The following is a 22,878-nucleotide window of genomic DNA, read 5'->3' as shown; positions in this document are numbered from 1 at the left end:
AAACCCCACAAAAAAAAAAAAAAAAAAAAAAAAAAAAAAAAAAAAGACCCAGCAATTCCACTCTAGGGTATATACCCAAAAGAAGTGACAGCAGGTGTTGAAACCAAAACTTGCACACAAATGTTCATAGCAGCACCGTTCACAATTGCCAAAAGGTGGAAACAACCCAACTGCCCATCAACAGATGAGCGGACAGACAAAAGGTAGTCTATCTATACAATAGAACAGTAGGATAGTATTGAGCCATAAAAACGAAGGCAGTACTGAGGCATGATAAAACATGAATGAACTTTGAGAACATTGAGTTAAGTGAAAGAAGCTAGTCATAAAAGATCACATATTTTGTGATTCCATGTATGTAAAATGTCCAGAATAGGCAAATTTACAAAGGCAGAAGTAGATTAGTGGTTGATTGGAGCTGAAGGAGATGAAGGGATGGAAGAGGGGAGTTGTGACAGCTGAAGGGTAGAGTGTTTCTCTTTGTGATGATGAAAATATTCTAAAATTGTGTCAATGATTGTCCATATATCTGTGAATATATTAAAAACCATTGACTTATAGGCTTTGAATAGGTGAATTATAATGTATGTAAATTGTATCTCACTAAAGCTGTTTTTGTTTAAATTTTTTTCAAAATGAGGAAAAAAAAAAAAATGTCTTAGGAGCTTACGCAAACTCCTGCTAGATCCAGTATGGATAGTGACCATGAGTGCCACTCCAATGGTAGAGCTGAAAACAAAACAGAACTGGGAGTGTGTCAGACAGAAAGGGAAAGAATGGAAAACCATGCACAAAGCCTAGGAGGCAGTGCTTGGCTTTCACATCCTCTATGACACTGAGACATTGAGAGGAAGTTGGAACACAGGGAACATGTCAAGAGAACAAGGCTAGATATAAGCCACTACGGAGTCTGGAATCACTTACCCAGAATATAGGCAGGGCCCGGAAAGCAGGCTTCAGGATGACTCTGCCACTCACTGGGTACGTTTGCAGGCAAATGATGTCATCGGATATACGTTCATGACATTATATAAATGGATATTCTCTGTAAAATGGGAATAAACACACCCATCTCACAAGACACTATAAAGATTAAATGAAGCAATACAGATAAAGCAAATAATGTAGAAACTGGCGAACAGTATGCAGTCAATAAATATTAGCTCTTTGAGCCTGTTGGAAGCCAAAAGAGTTTAAAATGAGAAATTTCCACTAATCAACAAAATGTTATAGTAGATGACAAAGGTTTCAAGCTTTTTGAACTTTTGAGTAATTTGTACACATTACCACTAATTTAACTTCCTCTGATCCATCAAGACATACACATGCTTTTTAAAAAAATTCTGCAGAGAAGTATAGTAAATGTCTCCTAGACTAATGATACTGGCCTCAGTAGCTTAAGCTTAGCCATAAAAATAATAAGTTTCTCTTGCTATGATTTCTAATTAAATATCCCAAACTTTATTCCAGGTATAAGCAATCCAATATTGGCAGAGCTAATTCAACCAAGAACACTCTATCCAGTAAATAAATTCTCAGAAGCCAAAATTTCCATTTACACCTGTAAACAGAACATTTAATTTAATGCAAATTGTTAAATAATAAGACCAATGGGCAATGAACCATACTAAACACATCACATGAAATGGATCAGTCATGCAGCATGGTGACCAGAAAAAAAATTTATGTCATGTTCTACAGCTAAAAATAGTACATGTTTACACACATTCATGCGCACACATGCATTCATGCATACACATACACACACAGAACAAGGTGCTACCACAGAGGTGTAGCATGCATATAAAAAAATGCAGAAATCCCGAATGAAGGAAATGAAGGGATGGAAGAGGGGAGATGTGACAGCTAAAGGGTACAGGGTTTTTCTGTACATTCCTCTGTATTTAAAATCTTTTGGTCATCTTCCATGGTATCATCTAACCATAAAGAATGCTATTTTATACAATGCTTAGCAGAGCAGTTGTTAGGAAGAGGAGTCTTGCAAATTGCTTCACTGAAGCTAAAAATCATTAAGGAGTAGACTGAAGCATGTTCTTTATTGAGACCTCCTCCTCGAGAGAGAGTTCAGAAGTCACAGTCCACAAATTTAAAACTAACAAAATACCTACAGAGTTCTTCTAATTGTGAGACACACAAGACTACAATAACTCAGTGTAGTTCACATTTTTTCTATCATAGACTGGACAATAGATATGGCTTAGGCTTCAGAGATTTGGGGGAGCACTCAAGGTGCCAGATTCAGGATGTATCTTACTGTGTGTCTGGAAAGCAAGTACTTGAGAGAAAACGTTTGGAAGAAAATAGGTTTCATTTTCAAAACTTTTTCAGCTTTTCAAAATAAATAAATAAATACATAAATACATAAACCATCAAGTATCTGAGCTTGGAAACAATTTAAAAGAAAAAAAAAAAACGCATGGGTTGTATTTCTCCATAGTCACCAAGGTGGTGACACCCGAACATGGGCTTTTTGAACAACAAAACAAAATTCTTAATGCCGATGTAACACTTACAATGTTTGGGTTCCCAGGGTCTGAAGAGCATGCAGACCAAAAAGTCAATCACATTTCAGAGGCAAATTACTTGTATTTGTAAGTATGTGTTTGTACCTGTTTGCCTGGAGCCGAGCAGATTCACAAGACATGGGATTCCTGGGGCTAAAACCAGTAAAGTCCAGGGTGAGTAGAGGGCAAGTTGGTCACTCTTTGTGTTTATCAATAAACGACTAGAACTGATGTGTAATGTCAACACACACATCAGATCAACACATATATGTTGAAATAATTTTAAGATAATGCCTTTCAAAAAATTAAAATTCAAAATATTCAGCTAAATTAAACATTAATTATCAGTTCTCCCTAGGATTCTTTAATTATTTCCACTTCCTTGATGCCAATCAAATTAAAGGAAGTTTTCAGGTGTATTTTTTAATCAGAAGGACCCAGAGTCTACCTAAGAACTCACCCCAAGTCCATTGACCCACCACCATTTGGAAAGGTTTTTAAAAATAAATTTTAATGTAAAATCATTTCTATACTGATTCTTCTTTTAATAATTCACATCAAATTTGCATTAACCTGCAACATTAATAGGATTAAGGAAATACAAATATAATCTGGAATATGGCTTTAACCCAACCTAAATAAAAACATCAGATCATCTTCTTTATTACATCAATTAGGCTTAGCATTTTCTCCTTGCTAAGAGATTTGCTAATAAGACTAATATCATAAAAGGAAGAAGAAAGTTTTTATATTTACCCACCTTAATCACTACCCACCTACTTCTTCATATCTTTATGAAAAGTTGGAATATAGATTAGCAAAAGAACAGTTATTTCTTTCTATATTCACTGTAGGTATATTTGTTTTCTCAGTTAATTACTTCTAAATTTCTAATTATGTCTGCTGTAAATACTTTATTATAAAGTATTTCTACATAATTAATTAAGAAGTAGTGATAATATAGGACTGCTTCATCCAAAGATCTACAGGCATATGGGAAATGCTGTGAATTACCAAATAAGTCCATTGAGTGAAACATAAAGTAAAAATGAGTTTAAGAGACAGCTAGACATGTTTATGTAGGCAAAAGGGGTTGGAAGATATGCTGACAACACAAAGAGGTGTGTTGCAATAAACTTGAAGGGGACAGGCCATTGGGCCAACCATCCCTTTTCTATCCAGGAATTCCTTATGTTCTCATTAGCGTCTCACATATGGACAGCTGCGTTATTAAAATTAGTCATAAATTTGAGTCAACGAAAGAGTCTGCTGTCTCCATTTTTTTTTCCTTTACATATTCAATACACAAACACATATATGCAAAAGTTTCAACTTTTGTTCAGGGAAGTATTTTATGTCCAGATGTCAGATTTTTGTGACTCATGGCCAAGGACGAGGGAAGGGTTTTGTGAACAAGCTTGATCTGATCATGTCCACCTCGGACAAGTACATGTTCATGGCACCTCACTTGCATAAATACAACATTTTAAACTGTCCTTTCAATGGTCACCTTTAGTACTGAGTCAGGCCTGAAGTTTCTATGGCAGAGTTTCTTTGGAGAGAAAATGTTTAAAGGGTTAGAGAAAAAGGTCAGTTCTTGCATTCCTTTATCTTTTCTCATATTTTGAAATATGCCATCAGAAAATATTTTGGAGAGGATTGGTTAGACGCCAAGAGTTTCACTGACCCTTTTAGTTGTTGCCATTTTACATTTCTTGCCTCAGGAACTGGTTGAGCTTTTGAACGCATTCACATTTAATTTATATGATGTGGGCATAATCTGCATCTGACTATAAATACCAAACACCTGCATTAGCACTTTACAACTAACAAGCACTTGGGTCCCCACTGTCTCATTTGCTCTAAATCACAAACCTATTAGGTTGGCGCTATTATCTTTTACTTATAGATTAGAAACTGAGGCCCAGAGAAGCTAAGTGACTTGGCCACATTTACTTGCTCAAGTGATAAGTGACCAAGTTAAAACTGGTGCTGCCTGGCTCAATCTTTATTAAAATACACCTGGGAACACGGATATGAGAGTGAATACATTTCCATTGTTATATGATTTTTTACAATAAAGTTGGGCAAAAAGATAAACAACGAGCTTATGTCTATTAGGCCCATTTCAAAACATCCCCAATCCAATCCATTACACAGTAAGAACGTAGGCACGTATGCTACTCAGCTATTTTAAGAAAATAGTAAAGATGCCGGGCGCGGTGGCTCAAGCCTGTAATCCCAGCACTGTGGAAGGCCAAGGCAGGTGGATCAAGAGGTCAGGAGTTCAAGATCAGCCTGATCAATATGGTGAAAGCCCGTCTCTATTAAAAATACAAAAATTAGCTGGGCATGGTGGTGTGGGCCTGTAATCCCAGCTACTCAGGAGACTGAGGCAGGAGAATCGCTTGAACCCGGGAGGCAGAGGTTACAGTGAGCTGGAGCTGAGATTGCGCCACTGCACTCCAGCCTAGGCGACAGAGTGAGACTCCATCTCAAAAAAAAAAAAAAAAAAAAGGAAAGAAAAAGAAAACAGTAAAGACGACGCTGGGCATGGTGGCTCGTGCCTATAGTCCCAGCACTTTGGGAGGCCAAGGTGGGTGGATTGCTTGAGCCCAGGTCTTCAAGACCAGCTTGGGCATCATGGGGAAACTTGATCTCTACAAAAAATACAAAAACTAGCCGGGTGTGGTGGCACGTGCCTGTAGTCCCAGCTACTCCGGAGGCTAAGATGGGAGGATCTCTTGAGCCCGGAGAGTCAAGGTTGCAGTGAACTGTAATTGCACCACTGCACTCCAGCCTGCACAAGAGTAAGACTCTATCTCAAAAAAAAAAAAGAAAAAGAAAAAATAGTAAAGATGATTAAGAAAAAAAATTAATATAGTCACTAGTTAATGACTTCTTTACAGTTCTGTTATCATTTTTTGTATTTTGGCTAGAAAAAATGGACAAATACTAGAGGCAATAAGTAAATCAAAATACTGAAGTTATTTGTTTATATTTATTTAAATTTTAAGCATCATACCTTTCACAGCAGAAACTCAGACCCTACCTACAATAGATTTTAATGAGCTGACAATTACTGAAAATAGTATTCTCCCAACAAAAGTCAAATTCACATTCAAAAGCTATTAATAGCGTTTGTTGCCAACAGAAGCCTTATTCGATATTTGGGCGTAACAGAACTGGGATATGAACATGACAGAGAGAGGGGCAGTGGTGGCAGGAAGAGGGGGATGAGGAGTGAGAAAGAGACTGCTGCACTATACCCGACATCTAAGAAGATGTCAGGGACCCTAAAGCCCCTAAGGAGCAGCCCCAAACCCCCAATCCCTTCCGACATACTCATTGTATCTGCTGTGGGACCCATTTTACACTCTGATTCTCTCATGGAATTATGCCCTGGCCTGAACCCCACCCAGTTTGAGGCTGCTCCCCGGATAATCTGTCCAGCCCTTGCCAATCTTCTCCTATCAAGAGTTAGAGCCTGTTCATGAGAACCACCCCCCCCACCCCGCCCCGCCACCCAGCTGATTGGGGTCCTATTCCAACTGAGGGAGGCCCTGCAGCAAGTACAAGACATTGCCTCATACTGGCTCACCCAATGTGGGCCCTTGGGTACTGAGGTCAGCCTCTTGAGAGCTTTGTTCACCAAAGCCCTTTAGCTATTATCATTGAAACATTGGCCTTTCTCCTTGTAGCTCTGATACTAGGCTTTATCCTCTCTCTCTTCCAACCTACTCTAGGTCCCAATATGCCTTTACCCCAGCCTGGAAGGGTTATAGCACGTCATAGGTGATTTAAACTAATTTCAGTGGTGGTTGATGGATTTAAAGGACCTGACCTCCTGTGCATTAGGAAGATCTACTCTCACCTTCACTTTATTTTGTAGCTATCATTTGACTAGATGAGCCTGCCTTCTATACTCCCAACAGCATTCATCATAGACAGTCTGTCTTCCCTACTGCAAGGACCTGCAAGGACCAAGTCTGTCCTGATCACTGTTTTATGCTATTCCCAGCAAGGAGGCCAGCACATAGAAGAGAATGAACAAGCGCTTGCTGAATGAATAAATATATGATACACATGTGCAATTGTCAAGTAATTACTAGCTTGGGAAAGTTAGTCCCATCACATAGTTGAACTTATTAATTGGCTGATAATACCAATGCATTAGCCAACACATTTACTTTGACTTCAAAATATTTATGCATAGAAGCATATTTTGAAAAACTGTTTAACCAACTTCTAGGGATAGAAAAGATTTTAAGTATCTTTCCATTCAGTTGTTGCTTTACAGTGTATGCAGAATTTATTTTGCATCTCTGCCCTCTCAAGAGTGAATTAAAGCACAATTATGTTAAATAATGTTTTTACCTACCGTTTTCGCTTCTGTGAAATTTTTCTCCCTTCAAAAGAGCATTTGCTAAATTTATTTTACAAAAATCTGAGTGAAGTGAAGTGAAAGCCTTTTACTGGGGGTAGTGTTACATTCAACAACAGAACTACAAAAAAATATGTTTTTTGGGGGACTAACATTTATCAGAAAAAATTCTAGAAAATTACTGTAACGGCCGGGCGCCATAGCTCATGCCTGTAATCCCAGCACTTTTTGAGGCCAAGGTGGGTGGATCATAGGGTCAGGAGTTCGAGCTGGCTAACATGGTGAAACCCCATCTCTACTAAAATCACAAAAATTAGCCAGGCATGGTGGCACATGCCTGTAATCCCAGCTACTCAGGAGGCCAAGGCAGGAGAATTGCTTGAACTAGGAGGCAGAAGTTGCAGTGAGCTGAGATCATGCCACTGCACCCCAGCCTGGGCGACAGAGTGAATCTCCGTCTCAAAAAAAAAAAAGAAAAGAAAGAAAATTACTGAAACGTATTCAGATAGTCTCATTATGCTTACTTAAAACTAAAAGAATTTAATTAATATATCACAAAAATGACACATTTTTTTAAATGTTCAGCCTCTATAGGATCCCTGCTGTCCTACTCTCTTATTCCCAAATACACCCAAACAGTTTTCCAATTTCACTACCAAACTACTCTCTTGAACAACTCTATTTATAGTTTAGTATCTTTGTGTACCTAGGACAAGTAACAAACCAGTTATGAGAAAGGAAAGAAAATAATAATTTCTTCAGGTTGCTCTCCTAAAACCAAGGCTTCCTTTCTAATATGTATTCACACATGATTTATCTGCACAAGGAACTGTGTCAGGACTAAGCTGAGTCATAGGACTCTGGGTTCAATTTTTACTTAGACAGTGACCCCGAATGACTCTGATCCAGTCCTTTCAGCACTGTTTCCCTACCTGTCCCTTAAGAATAATATTTACCCTTTATCAGTTTCACAAAGATGCCTCCACATCTGAAACATACTTGAGACTTCCAAAATGCGTTTGATTATTTTGTCTTATTCCATCAAAATCTTAAATCTTCTTTTTTTCCAAACTGGGCAAAATAATATCTGCCAACCTTGAGGGTTTAAGGATTGAGATCATGCATGTGAAAAAGCTTTGAAATTCAAAGATGTTTCACGTGTAAAAGGTATTTTTATTTCAATACTTTTGCAAATGTATGTCTAAACTAAATGGAAATTATTCAAAAATCCAATGAGACAGTTCCAACTTTTGGTACTCCTATTAATATGAAGTGAGGGAATGGTATGGCCTTCCTGTGGCTGCATGCATTGTCAGTAAAACATGCCTACATGTGGAGTTCTTTGTTCAGTGATGAAAATTAATTTGTACCATGGTATTCATACTCAGTTCAAACAGTATTTTTAAGTGTCCACTATGTGCCAGATACTTCCTAGGAGTTGGGAGTATACTGATGAAACTGACAATGTCTCTATTCTCAGAGAAGGTCATATCTAGTTAAAAGAAGATATATAAACGAATGATTGGACACAAAAAGCCAACCTAGGAACCAGGGGAAGATGGCATGTGACCTGAGTTAAGGACTGAACAGAAGTCAGTCACATGAAGGGAGAAGGAAAGAACATTCCAGGTAGAGTAAATAGGATAGGAAAGGTCCCTAACACTGGAAACAACTTGCTTTGTTCACGAAAAAATGTAAACAATATTACAGAAGTCGCATAAGCCATTTGAAGAGTAGTGGGAGAGGAGGTTGAAGAAATGAAAATGTTCCACCTAAAAGGGCCTCATCATTAATCTAAGTGAAATAACTCAGAAATGGAAAACCAAATACCGTATGTTCTCATTTATAAATGGGAGCTAAGGTGTGAGGATGCAAAAACATACAGAGTGATATAATGAACCTTGGGGATGCAGGGTGGGAGGTTAGGAGGTGAGTGAGGGATAAAAAACTACATACTGGGTACCATGTGCATTGCTTGGATGACAGGTGCACTAAAATCTCAGAATTCACCACTAAAGAACCAATCCATGTAATCAAAAACCACAATCCATGTAATCAAAAACCACCTGTACCCCAAAAACTATTGAAATTAGAAACATTAAAAATAATTTTATAAAAGCACTATTTCAAGGCTGAAAAAAGGTGAGGGGCTCATATGCTTTGCTAAAGAACCTATGGATTCTCCAGTTGGCACTCAGCTTCTCACACTGTGCAAATCAAACCCTAGGGACAAACAGGATTAACATGACCCAGCTTCTTGGATTCTTGATTTTGCCCAACAGTATGGGAGAGAAACAAGGTTGAAGTTGAAGAACTATTGATTCAAAACAAGCTTTGTAAATATTAAAATACCCATCCTTAGAGTTACTTCGAGGAAAGACTTGAGAAACACAGCAGGTATGAAATGGAGAACCATGGATGGTTTTATTGTCAGCAGCGGCATGAGCAGAAATATGTTTTAGAGCAGTGGTTCCCAACCTTTTTGGCACCAGGGCCCAGTTTCGTGGAAGACAAAGTTTCCACAGATGCAGGGATTGAGGGGATGGTGTTGGGATGAGTCAAGAGCATTACATTTACTGTGCACTTTATTTCTGTTATTATTACATTGAAATATACAGTGAAATAATTATACAACTCACCATAATGTAGAATCAGTAGGACCCCTGAGCTGGTATTCCTGCAACTAGATGGTCCCATCTGGGGGTGATGGGAGACAGTGACAGATCATCAGGCATTAGATTCTCATAAGGAGCTCACAGCCTAGATCCCTCACATGTGCAGTTCACAATAGGGTTCGCGCTCCTATGAGAATCTAATGTCACTGCTGATCTGACAGGAGGCGGAGCTCAGGCAGTAATGTGAGCCTTGGGGAGCAGGTGTAAATACAGATGAAGCTTCGCTTGCCTGCCTCCCACTCACCTCCTGCTATGCAGCCTGGTTTCTCAAGGGTTCCGGGGCCTAGGGATTGGGGACCCTTGTTTTAGAGCAATCACTCACTCTGATGATGGTGTGGAGAACAGATGTGAGGAGGAAAGACTGGAAACAGGAAGGCCAGTTAGGTGGCAGGCACAGTCTTCCAGGAAAGAGATGACGAGTAGCTAAAGTAGGGTAGCCAGTGTTGGAGGATAGAAATGCTTTAAGAAACAGGCATAGGTATGCAGCTTAGCCATATGGAGTGCTTGAATGTGGAAGTAAAGGAAAAGAGAGGAGTCATGGATAAACCCAGAGTTGGGGCTTGGAAGACTGGCTACATTCCGGTGCCACTGAACAAGTTGGAGTATATGGGAGAAAGTAAAAAGTTAGAACAAGATGATGACTTTAGCTTTGAAAATGTAAATTTCTACATGCCATGGAACTCCAGGTGAAGATGCTGAGAATTTATCCTGATAGCCTTCTCTAATTCTCCTAGTGAAAAATCACAAGCATTTACAAGGTGGTCAGAATTAGATGGGCATTTTACTTTTTATCTTTCCAACTTTCAGTCGCCATCTCCAGAGTTCATATATGACCTAGACTCAGCTCCTTCACTGTCTTCTCTGATGTCTGTCAGTCCACGACAAGCATTAACTGCCTGGGTGTGGTTTTCTCAGAGAAGTCTTGACACTCTAGTTCTGTATCATTCCCTGGATTTTAAGCTTTTCAATAGCAATGCTGTGTGTCACTGACAATGTGGACTGCTCATAAATAAATAACCTAGAAGAAAATTCATTATCGTATCATCCATCAATCCCTTAGTCTCCTGAATCCCTATTTTTGAATTTTATTTCACCTCTAACAAAATCTTTATCAATTCGAATCTAGCTCCTGGTCTCCCAGTTGTAATAAAACAGATATGGATCTCAGGTGGAGAGTAAGCATCAGAAACAGATGAGCTCACAAGACAAAAATCTTATGTCCCTATTTTCCTGTTTTCATGCAAATGTCCCAGTAATTAAATCAGGAAAAGAATGTAGCAAAAACATATCAGCCAAATGGTTTTAAAATTTCAAAAGAAGCTGTAAATATGGTCCTTTTTAGAAGATCAGGTTCTAACTAGAGTAGGAGAAAGGGTAGCATTTGTTCTGATGAAGCAGTTTTTAAATTCTTGTCAGTGATTTGAAGAGAGATAACTGATGTATGTTGAAGAAGCCTGTGAGATTTTTAAATAGTTCGGACGCTACGGGGAGCATTTTTTTCTTAAAGCAATGTACTCAGAAGTGTTGGCAAGATTTTATTTGAACGTAGCAGTGCTTATGTGAGGAAGTTATTTTGAATTACCCTAGTATAAATATGTATGACTTTATTTGTATTGAAAATTTCCTTTGCAAGTGAGCAAATGAGGGACTGTTATATATCTATATTGCTTTGTAAATTATTTAGGTATTTCATTTTGGAAATAAAATATCATACCCAGAATTCAAAAATAACATCAGAATTCTGTTTGTACCCACAGGTGATTCTTGCACCTACATTCATACCTTTTAACTTTAATTTGCCATGTAGAACAAATGGTTTCTGTTATCTTAAGTCTGGCTTTTTTATATAGCATTCATGCATACATACATTCATTCACTCATTCATCAGCTCCTCTCATGAACCAAGCACTATGCTAGGTACTGGGCATGCAGCAATAGTATTGAACTGTCCTTTGTCATAACATAGTTCAGGTAAACATTCCATTTCCTCCACGCAATATTCTGTAGCACAGTGAAATTTTCAAATCTTAGGGTCATATGTTATTATTTAAAGGCTAAGCATGTTGAAGGCTGTGAACAAGCCTAGCATTGAAAGCGTATTCCCTCTAAATACAGGTAAGAAGAGGCGAGGGCCCCAAGAAATAAGGCCCATAGCAAGGGAGAGCAAAAAGAGGGCCGGAAGGGTATTGGAGAAAGCATTAAAATCAGGGCTCAAACTTTCCCCTTAATGTCTTTGGGCAACCAATTGTTGTTCTACATGAAAATGAAGCTGCTAGCAAGAAAATCACCCAACCCATTATCTGCAGAGCCTGTCCATTTACTTATAGAAGGAAAAAAAAAAAAAAAAAAAAAAAACTCATCTTCTCCATTTTCCTTCTTTAGCTATTGTGTGGGATTGGAGGGGAAAGGGATCATTGATCCTAAATTACTACTTCACCTTGCCTTCATGAGCAACACACCTCTTCTAGTTCATTCCATTCTCTCCTTATGATTTCTTTCCTCTGTCAGAGACCTATTATATTTTAATGTGTTTACTTAAAAACAAACTGCAAGAAGTCTCATCAGAGTCATTTATTTAAAGAATGAGACAAACATACACATGCAGCTCTGTGTTTGCTCCTTCAATTCTTTTTTAGGCTGTGTATAAAGGTGACACAAAAAAAGAAGAAGAAAACAGCTTGTGTTAAATAATGAAATCAAGTACATAAGACTGTAAAAAGGAGGGTGTAGGGTCTCAAGTACCCATGGTCCCTGCCTGCTACCCTCATCTGTCCTCATTCTTATCTCAAGTTGTAAGTTTTCAGTAGGAGATCAGTTTATATCTCCCTAAAGCTTCTAAATGAATGACAGATTCCACAAACAGCAACAAATATTACTATATAATAGGCACTGTTCCAGGGGGTTGCAAAAGAGACATCAGTGATAAATCACCTTCCTTTGTTAAATAAATTACTATTTAGAGAGCATAAATGAAGTAATAGTTTAACATTTTCCAAGTGACGGTGCTTTGTGTTAATATCATAAAAGCGTTAGTGTCCCTCAAATTCAAAGTCCAAGGTGATTTCAAATGACATTCATAAGCATATTTCACCTAACCCTGAACGTTTTCTTCCACCATGGGAGAATCCTCCTTGGGAGAAGCAAAACTTCAATATAGATCATCTTTAGGCTGTAACAAAGCTGTAACAAATAATGTTTCAATATCCCATAGAGCTACATGACAGTAGGTAGTAATATAACTCAGGGCTATACTGATTTCTCTAAACTGAAATCCCAAATTCTTAGCAGATAGATAAATTAAGCTTTAAAAGAATGGGGTTTTAATTTGTCCTTCTTGTTTTAAAACACCAAATATTTTCTGTGAACTTTCAGCTTTGTTCTTTCCCTCTTGTCTGGAAGGGTGCTAGCTGAGTGCCAAGAACAACAGGTAAGCCAGCTTCCCTCAACCCAGAAAAATTATGCCTTTGCCACAGGAGCCATACTTATGCTTCCACAATGGCCAGGGAAAAACCTAATAGGAACAGATTTTTTTGCATGTGTAGCAAAGTTAGTTCCAGAGAGAAAGAAAGAAGCCTGGTTTGCACTGTAGCAGAACCATTGGAACAATATGCTCCCTGTGTCCACGGCCCAATCCTCCCCGGACACCCTCCTTTCTAGGGCATAGGGTAGCAAAGTCACATACACAGTAGATCATGCCAGGACCTGCTGACACAACCCTACTCCCAAATTTGCAGGCAGGAGAGTGAAGCAATGTCTGTACTCTATACATAGTCTTACTTTTTTCTTTTCTTTTTTAAAGTAGCTGTTTCAGCATTCAACTGGGGGCAAAAGGGGTTGAGGGGGGTGGGAAAAGATAGTGCAGGCAAACTTTCTCAGTGCTATTCCATCCGTCTGTGCCTCCCCACTCCTTCACACCTCTGAAGTTATGGCAAGACTAGGTAAAGAGTTTTGAACAATATTGAGACCCACTTATATTTACCTTGAACAAATAGGATCTTTGACACTTCTTGACCACACTCAGTTGCCTATAAGAGTTCTTCCTCCTATAGCAAGTCATATTGGGAGAATTCGCTGAAAAAAAGCTTTTTTCCTTACAATTGCAAATGAAAGTATAAAATATATCATCAAATTTTAAAGTGTGCATATGTCCTCATCTCAGCTGTTGACATCATATTTATAATCATGAGCACGCCAGGTTTTCTACAACTTAAGAAATTCTATGAGCATATTACTTTTCCAACTTTATCAGTAAACATTGATTTCTGTATAATGCAGAAACCAGTTAAATAATTCCTGGTCGGGCGCAGTGGCTCACGCCTGTAATCCTAGCACTTTGGGAGGCGGAGGTGGGTGAATCACCTGAGGTCAGGAGTTCGAGACCAGCCTGGCCAACATGGTGAAACCCCGTTTCTACTAAAAATACAAAAAATTAGTTGGGTGTGGTGGCAGGCGCTTGTAATCCCAGCTACTCGGGAGGCTAAGGCAGGAGAATCCCTTGAACCTGGGAGGCGGAGCCAAGTGAGCCGAGACCGCACCACTGCACTCCAGCCTAGGTGACAGAGTAAGACTCTGTCTCAAAAAGAAAAAAAAAAAAGAAGTAGCAATAAAATCATTACAGAAATAAAATAAACAACACCTAAAATACATGTTACATCCACTCTGGTTTTCCATAATTTGACTTCATGTATTTTTCAGGTAATTCATGGTAGTAGGAATTGCTATTTATTTGATACACCTGCCCTGTGCCAGACATTTTGTATACGGTCATATTTTCTTTACCACAACTGGCTTGACTCTAGGTACTCCTTTGCCTTTTTTTTTTTTTTTTTTTTGAGACAGAGTCTCGCTCTGTTCCCCAGGCTGGAGTGCAGTGGCACGATCTTGGCTTACTGCAACCTCTGCCTCCTGGGTTCAAGTGATTCTCCTGCTTCAGCCTCCCCAGTAGCTAGGATTACAGGCATGTACCACCAAGCTGGGCTGGCTAATTTTTGTATTTTTAGTAGAGACGGAGTTTCACCATGCTGGCCAGGCTGGTCTCGAACTCCCCACCTGGTGATCCACCCGCCTTGGTCTTCCAATGTGCTGGGACTACAGGCATGAGCCACTGCGCCTGGCTCCTTTGCCTATTTTAAAAATAAGGTTCACATGGGTAAACTAACTTGTCCTCAATACACAATTAGTATTTCCCAAGCAGGGAGCCACATCCAGTTTATCTAATTCCAAAACCTGTATCTTTGCCACTATAATATGCTAACATTGAGGATCTAGTGTCAAATATACTAATGTCCAGTTTCCAGTCAACAAGTGCTAAAAGAAGTTGTATGAGAAATAAAAACTATTCCACAACATCCCTGGACCATGATGTCTCCTTCATCACTAACTTGTCCTCTGCCTGGGCCCAATGTTGGAGCCAGTTGAGCTAGCAAGAACCTCCCATGGGAGCTTTTCCTAAGTCGGGTGCCTGGGAGAAGAGACTGGACCAGAAAATACACTTTATCTGAGAAGCCGGAGGCACCAAAGCCAGAGAAACTTTGGCTCAAGGACTTGAGCCAATATTGTAACTGGAAAAATGAGCCTAAGTGTTAGGTCCAAAAGGCAAAATAAGCCATACATGGAAAAACAAGGGCCAACCGCAGCATCCAGGAGGCCTGGAAATGGGTCACAAAGCAATGTGCAGAGCCGGTGGGCACAAGTGGGTCAGAAACACATCTGGGAAAGGTAAAAAGATGTTGGATGTCACTTGAATATGGTGTTGGCCCTGGGGGTGGACCTGGCAGATTCAAAAGCCCACCAAGAACCAGATGCTTGAATTCTGGGGAGTCATTGACTCTCCCTAGGCCACAATTTTCTCAACTAATAAAATGGACCCAGTTGTAACCCCTTCAGATCTGCTATCAGAATTAAATGATAAGTGAAGGGATTTAGCATTGTGCCAAGCCTAGAAAAGCAGGGTTTTTTTTCTTAGCTATTATTACTTTATATTTGTGATTGCCATGGAGATGATAATAATTTTTGAGAGTAAAGTTTTTATATTTAAGTACCTGAAAGAACCCTGAAAAAAAAACCTCACCCTTAGAATGGTACAAAATTAAAACTGAGTACAGAACAAAGTTTACAGTTTGAGCCTTTTAACAGAATAAAGAGTATTAAAGAAGACCTTGAAGCAAGCATGAAGTAATTTCCAGGTCACTAGACAATTTGCAGGTGCAAACCATTTCTAGTCCCATTGTCGGAGGGAGAAAAAAAGGTACAGGTCACACCCAGTCCCCTATGCTAATGTCCAAATGTCTGGTTTGGTAGTTTTGATGTAAAAGGAGCATGGAATGGATGCTTTCAGAATAGAAACAATTAACAGACCCCTTAAGAACTACAGATATAAGTGTTTTGAGAAGTCTTAAAGAAAACAAGAGCAACAAAAAACTATCACTGTTAGGATTACATCACAGTAGTTTTTCCCCCTAGCATTTGCATTGATTTTTCAGTTTTACATCAAAAAGAAAATCTGGCCTTGTGGACATTTAAGAGACTAGGGAATTTCATTTTCCACTTAATAAACTGATTTTCTCCACCACTCTAGGTACTTGAAATTAGCGCAAACCCCAGGATAGCTACAACTCCAAAAGGGAATGCTCAGTTCATTATGAATGGTCTTAAAGCAAATAGTGCTCTGACAGCCAAATTCCTGGTCTTCAAATTTGTAAGTTTGCCCTTTTTTTCACAAGTCTTACTCAAGACCGCTTCTGAGCTTTTGCACATTTAACCCTTACACTCAAAGACAATATGTTACTGAAGAGCATGGGAAACTTCAAGTTCATACATTTGGATTAAATTCCTTTTCAAAAGAAGTCTAATATTTATAACCAAATTATGACCATATTGAATACACGAAATTAACTGCTGAACTAACAGAAAGGAAATACTGTATTTATTTTCGCTTCTGTGGCTACGCATCCTTTGAACAGTTCGAAAGAATCATAAACCAGCCATAAATCCTACAATGCTTTTCATTTTCTTTCTTCACATACTAACACAGCACTGATTTTTCAATAAAAAAGATACTGTAAATAGTTGTTGTTTTTAATAATCAAAATTAATTTGTACCATCTTTCGTTGATCTGTATATTTGTTCAAGCTTTCATTATAATAATGCAGCTACAATATAGTGAAGTTTTATGCATTACTTCATTTAATTCTCAATAAAATCCCAAGGAATAGGCATTATTAGTGTACCCACATTGGAGATTAAAAATAAAACAAGCTTATAGGAGATCGCTTATAATCACACAGGTAGTCATCTGCAGGGCTAGTATTCAAAATAGATATTAATACTTTGGACTTTAACTGGCACAGGAGAATAAAAATATCAGGGATATGCTTACTTAATTATTTTTAATAATATAAATCAGCCCATATATTAGTAAGTAAAAGATAAAAAACGATCCTAAATACCAGGCCTGAGTTGTTTGTCAATTGCCTCAATTCCATGTTTAGACTTGAATTAATAGACATAACTAAAAATTTAAATGACAAAATTCTGATAAGAAAACATAGTGTATAATTAGTGCACATCTCTGGATTTGGGGAGGAAAGTGACTTGATTTACATAGGGTATTGTTTTTCCTAATTAATTGTAGTCTGCCACATATTTGTGTGTGATTGCTTCATAAATGGTTTACAAATTGTTAAGAAGTTTATGGATATAGAGAAATAATATCACAGCTCAATAAATAAACTTTTACAAGTGTAGAAGAGAAATTTTACATTAAAATGTGACTTTGTTTCTTCATCCTGAGAGAATGAATTTTTTAAAAACACATTTAAAATCAAGCATTAGATATGCAAATATGTGTTCAGATCAGAGATACCAAAATTATTCAAATGATTAATTATTCATCATAAAATGTCAATTAATAATTACGAAGCAGAAAAGGCATCTTTCTAATGCATCTTTATTTTTCTTGGCCTAAAAAGGGCTAAATATACATGTTCAATTGACTTCTATCAAGTTTTTAAAATTCAACAAAGTAAACAAATTGTAAACAAGTGCAAACTCTGAATTTTAATGAGAAAAACAAATATGCCCAAAACGAAGGGAAGAGCAAAAAATAACAATAAACAAAACAAAACAAAACAAAGACAGTTATGTCCATGACATATGCGGCCTCATGCTCACTCACCTGCTAGGTAATGGACAGAAACCTAGCCTAGCCAAGAAAACAACCCAGCAACCCAAGTTGTGAATTTGCCTAGCAATGTGCCAAATACGTGACACCATGATGCTTCTCTCTGAATTGATCAATCTTTGTTGGGGTTCAGGCGGAGTGTTTTGGGAATTTTTTACCCTTTCCAAATAGTCACCAGAAGAAAAGCGCAGTTTAAGTTTCACAAAATTACCTATTGTAATTTCTAAAGTCTGTTAAAAAATTAAGCACTGCTAAAATATGGCTGTAAACAAACTTTTTCACATTGCCTTAATTCTAAAGAATGCCCCTATGCCAAGCATTATGCATTTTTTCCAGGAAGAGTATATCTTGTCTTTTAAAATTATCAGTCTGAGTTGATGTAATAATATAGAAGAATAAACCATTATGGTCACTGAAATATTGATTTATTTTATTTTTACTTTTATTATTTTACTTTTCACTGACACCTGGTGAACTTGTCGTCTCTGAGACCCGGGGAGTTATTTTAGTCAGGGTGTCCCCGCCCTCCTGCTGGTAGATTAATTACACATTAAACGTTGTGTTTTCAAAACGAAATGATAAATCTGGACACATAAAAGAGGCACAAAAAGAATCACAGCGAGGGAGAAGAGGGGATGTTAAGAAAGAAAACAAGAAATTGCAAAAGGGAGATACCAGATAGAAAGGAGAACGCAGGAAATGCAACTGGGAAAGAATTTCAAGAAAATAAGGATAAAGGGCAGGGAGGGCTGAAAGGAGGGCCAGAGGGAGGAAAAGCAGGAGGGAGATTTTTGGTTTTCAATTCCCTGGTGAGGCTGCTGGCGTCCGCGCCCTCAACGCCCCAGCCTTCCAAGTTGGGGCGAAAGCTACCTCTTCGGGCCTGCGTCGCATCCAACTTACTCTAAGTTTTCTGGTGACTCCTACGGGGCCCCTTTCCGTACCCTCCGGCACCCCCCCTCCCTTAGTGAGATTGACAGTCGCGTGGAGGAGGCTTTTTCCAGGCACAGCCTTTCTCATGGTAATCAGCCCCCAGCATCACCTCCCGGCCGCGGCTGCGCCCGCTCGGAGCGCGGCTCGCGGACCCCGGGGACCGGAAACAGGGCGGCGGGCGGGGAGCAGGCGAGCGAGCCAGGTCAGCTGACCGGGCGGCGGGCGGGGGTCGCGGGATCCCGGGCGGGGACAGGTCTGGGGGAGGGCGGTCTGGTGGGAGGGGGCCGAACACCGCCCCCCCACCCCGACGCGCTCCTCCGCCTGTGCAGCGGGGCCCTTCCTGGAGATCAAATGCAGGGACCAAAGCTGGCGGCAGGGGTTGGGGCGGGGTGGGGGGGGAGGTGGCAGAGCGCGCGGAAAATTGGGGACAACAACCAGACCTGTTTAGCATCAATAAATTAAGATGCTCATTTGGGTCCTGAAGTTTGCTGGTTCCTGTCAGTGGAGACGTTGGCAAAAGCCCTGAAGCCGAGACTCAGCCTTTACTCCAAAAAAATAAAATAAAATCTACCCCTCAGCTGGCCGCCCTGCTGGGGCCAGGTGACGTGCGAGATTCCACAGCCTGCGGGTCTCGCAGCAGGGATGTTAGGGACGGTCTGAGCTTCTCTGGTCCTGTTTTGGTTTTGTTTGAAAGGGCTTCTCAGAGAGATGCTCCTGAATTTTTTTTTTTTTTTTTTTTTTAATAGACTTTCCCCTCCTATCCTAGGCTCAACTCCGAATGGATTGGATTGCGAGTCTGCACGTGAGAAAACCGTTTGGCTTGGCTTGGACCCCTGCCGCCCCCCACCCCCTCCACACACACCCAATCCAGGGGTCCCCTTTATCACCCTTTGCTTGCAACTCCAAAAGAAGTTGCCCACCTCCTGAGTCACAACACAAGGTCGAATAATTCCTCTAGATGAAAGATCAGTTCCATTTCAAAACGAGAATAGGTTCCTTTTTTTATTTTCTCCACATGGTACAAAATAAACAGAATTTGCTTTTAAAAAAAATCATTAGCTGTGGCCAAATTCGAATTCCTTCTACAGCCTGTGTGTTCAAGGGCAGAAACATTGTATCTCTTCGGGCATCTGGGCCGCCAAGCTGAGCGGGGGGAGGGGGGAGCGGCTGTGAAAGTTGAGGAAATTGACAGACTGAGAGGTGAATGGGGGGACAGGCACCAGGTCCTGGCTGGAGGGAATTGGAAAACAAAAGTGCATCCTTCTCACCCTGCCTGAGTGGAGGGAATCCTGAGGGAGGCAGTTTGTTTTGCCCATGGAAACCCTAAATAATTATTTTCCCCCTTCAATGTTGATTGCAATATTATTTCACATTTCCGTGTATCTGTTGTTTTAATCTCTTTCGTCTGCGCTAATCTGGAAGTGGATTATTAATGGGGAAGACAGAGAAGGAGAGATTCATTTGCAGGACTTATTTTGCTGTGTGAGGAGCCGAAAGTCAGCAGCCCCCAGTCCTCTCGACTTTTCTCTGCGTCCTGCGCTCCTGCATCCCCCTTATCCCACGATCCCCATTGTCCCCGACCTGGCCCTCGGACTGAGGGAGTGTTCGGAACAAATTTATATTCCGGCTTTCTCCCGACCCCATCACCTCTGCCACGTTGGGAACTCTCTCGGCCAAATGCCTGGGGAGGGGCGTGCCAGTCAGGAACGAGGGCAAGGCAACCTAGCCGTAGCGCTCACCCCTCGCGGAGACCCCTCTCGTGCCACCATCCAAACATCTACCTTCATGGGAACCTGGAAGACTGCTTTTTCACCCCAAACTAAATACTGGCCAGTCGGAACTCCCAGTGCTAAATGTTGGGGACTGCCTCCTGCCACTTGAACGATTACTGAGTCCAGGGTAATCAGATGATTAGGTGTTTTTAATGGAAATACTTAGGTTTTTTTTTTTTTTTTTTTTTCAGTCAGATCCTAAGTAACCTGACATTTAATATACATAATAAAGACAAGTGTTTTGTTAGCTATTCGATTGGATCCTTTGACCTGAGGTTATGCTTGTGTGTGTGTCTGGGCTGCAAGCCTCCAATGGCTACCTGGGTGCCTGAAGAGGAGTCTTGCCTGGAACCACTCTATATTCAAAGGGTTCCTTCTTCCTTAGGAGTGGGAGAGGGGTGGCTGTAAAGCAAGCTTCTAGAGAAAGCTGGACTCCAATCTTTTAAATTAAAAAAGAGGAAAAAAAGGAGGAGGAAGAAAAATGGACATGAACAGTGGTGCTAAATCTCAGAAGAGGAACTTGATAAGTCACACATATATTTAGTATAGAGATATAATAATGAAAGAAATGTAAAATATAAAATTAGGAATATGCCTGACCCATGTTGAAAATCTTTGATTTTATTTATTAATAATTTTTAAGCTGAAGATCCTGAATGCCTTTCTTCTATAGACACTTTATCTGTGATGGGGTGGGGGGAGAGAGTTAATTTATCCAGTAGCTATTTTCATTATAATAAATACTTAAGTTAGGAAAGAGGTGAGTCTGTAACCAACTGTGAAAATCTACTTTCTTGCATCCTAGAACAAGATCTAGCTGTGGTCGTGCTAGGTAGCTATTAACCCCTCCCCCGCCCCCGCAAAAAAAAAAAAAAAAATACAAAATACAAAGACGTGTACCTCTGGGAGTGTGATGTGGCAACCCATGTGGTGGCTTGTCCCTCCTTTGAGTGCAATTGCCAGTGACTCTTGCATTCAAAGCCTTGCTTTAGGCACACATTCAAAGCACAGTTCAAAGCAGTTTATCTTAATATAGTGTTGGATCAGGGTATTATTTGTTTCAGATTTCATCAGACTGGAAACAGGAGGGTGTAACATATTTAACAATATTAAAGCTTAAAAAGTGGTGTGAGGCAGCTCTCTGGTCCTCTTAACACCTCCACCTTTACCTTTCCGAAGGATCCTAAATGCTGTGAGACTAGAAGTTTATTTGTGCTCTGAGGTTCTCAAGCACTTTCACTCTTTAGGGGGAAAAAAAAAAGTCTCACAGTTATTTAAGAAATTGAGCCTGAACCATCCGAAGATAGGAGATTTCTTCCTTTTCCGATAAATGCCTGTGCTCAGCATCCTCAAATTTGGCTGTCTTTATTTACTTCTATATTAGTTCCAATTATGTGCAGTGTAAACCAGCTTTTTGATTAACAAAACAGCAGAGCATTGGTTAAGAACACTTAAACTTCAAAAAAATTCCCCTGGGAAGTGGGCTCTGAATTGGTTAATAATGTGCAGTACTTGCTAAATTGCTGACTTCCAGATGTGGAAAATATCTTTCTTGTTTAGGACCTATGTAACCTGATTGGATTACGACAGAAGCGTCACGTTGGAAGCTTTTGAGTGATTATTTAATTAACCATACAGTAGAAAGCTGTATTCTCCAGGAAATCCCTTCCATATTTGCATAACCAATCCCTTCAGAGCAAAGGTGGAGTCTTTTCTTTTTAATTTTACTTTAATTGTAATATCAAAAAATATATACTCCAAAACTTAGACCCCATGCCGTTTAATATCATGTTCTCCCTTCCCTGCTAAGTTTCTCTATGGCCTTTCTCTTTTCTCCTCCTGCCTCCCTACACATTCTCCCTTACTTTGTAGTGAGGTGTCCCCGAGGTGTAGAGAGATTCAGAGATCGGCCAACCGAGTGTTCTATGTTAATTTACTTAGAAACCCTTTATTAAAAATGCCAAACTACTTTTTAATATTGGGATCCAGACCAGAAATTCATCATGCACACACCCTAACACACATGCCCTAAGATGCAGCTCTCATGAAGCATTTTTTTTTTTTTTTTCTGGCTCTGGTACCTAAAAAGAAAAAAATAATAAGGGAAAGGGCAGTGAATTTTGTTCCAGAAGCTGTACTGAGATAGCTACACAATTTGATGTGCATCTCAAATCTGGTCATTAGAGATATCTGTATAAGAAGAGATGATCTGGATTGAGGACCCGGGATCTTTCCCTTTAACTTTCGCCCCTTGGAGTTCTCCAGTTCTGTGAATGGTGTGCACCGTTTTCCGCCCTGTACTCTGTAGGATTTAGTGATGAGGATAATGATGCCAAAGGCTTGACGGGCCGGGGGGGGGGGGGGGGGGGGGGGGGGGGGGGGGGGGGGGGGGGGGGGAGGGGGGGGGGG

At 39.9% G+C, this 22,878-nt stretch overlaps 2 long non-coding RNA genes across 2 annotated transcripts in view; one reads left to right on the top strand and one right to left on the bottom strand.

Annotated features, from left to right (window-relative positions):
• The window catches only part of LOC112636632, a 58,443-nt gene extending 37,016 nt beyond the window's left edge, over nt 1-21,427 (bottom strand). The window contains exon 1 of the long non-coding RNA XR_003122208.1: nt 21,370-21,427. This is a non-coding gene — a long non-coding RNA (uncharacterized LOC112636632). The remainder of the gene's footprint in view (nt 1-21,369) is intronic.
• On the top strand, nt 18,842-19,740 carry LOC112636634. The gene is made up of 2 exons (XR_003122209.1): nt 18,842-18,899; nt 19,464-19,740. It is a non-coding gene; the product is annotated as an uncharacterized LOC112636634 (long non-coding RNA).
• Nucleotides 21,428-22,878: the final 1,451 nt, after the last annotated feature.

This window comes from Theropithecus gelada, chromosome 12, assembly GCF_003255815.1.
Source record: "Theropithecus gelada isolate Dixy chromosome 12, Tgel_1.0, whole genome shotgun sequence".
NCBI classification, from domain to species: domain Eukaryota; kingdom Metazoa; phylum Chordata; class Mammalia; order Primates; family Cercopithecidae; genus Theropithecus; species Theropithecus gelada.
This window is presented reverse-complemented; position numbering and strand designations above follow the sequence as displayed.